We start from the raw sequence: 703 nt of genomic DNA on the forward strand, positions 1-703 counted from the left end.
GTTTACATGTCCAGACAAAGATTTGGTTTCATGTCAATATCTGCTTCATACATTGTGACTCTGTGATTTGAACAGGTAAAGAATCAAGGTTGCTAGTATTCATGAAATAATTTATCAACCCCATGTCAAATCTAATGATTATATATTTTGAATTTTTTATTTTCTATAATTTAGATATCGTAGTCATCTCTCAGTGGTTCCTACTGTGGTTGCTTGCATGCTCCAGCTATGTTGGAAGCTACGAAATAGCATCAGGGTCACCCATGGTAAGCAGGTGTCTCCTGAGCTTCCAGACTAAGCTCAACTAGGAAGAAGGAAAGGCAGATGGCTTCTGAATGTCGTTGTTATGTTAGTTGCTGTTGAGCAGGTTCTGACTCATAGAAAACTTATATAGGGTTTTAGGGGAAACACTGTTTTGTTTGAACTGTAGACTTTGTGGGTCACAGTCTAGTGCTTTTCCACTGAAAACCTTTTGAATAACAGTGCAAAACTGACAGAAAGCACCCGAATATTGAATACTGAAAGATGAATAGCACCAGAATATTGTCAGAAATACTACCAGAAGACAAGCCCCTCAAGTTGGAAAGCACTCAAAATGTCACTGGGAATGAAATGCTTCCTAAAGTTAGAGTTGACCTTGATGACGAGAATGGAGTAAAGTTTTCAGGACCTTAATAAGAGGATGGACGTCGAGGTCCTATGT

This window comes from Chrysochloris asiatica, unplaced genomic scaffold (genome assembly GCF_000296735.1).
Source record: "Chrysochloris asiatica unplaced genomic scaffold, ChrAsi1.0 scaffold00195, whole genome shotgun sequence".
Lineage (NCBI taxonomy): Eukaryota > Metazoa > Chordata > Mammalia > Afrosoricida > Chrysochloridae > Chrysochloris > Chrysochloris asiatica.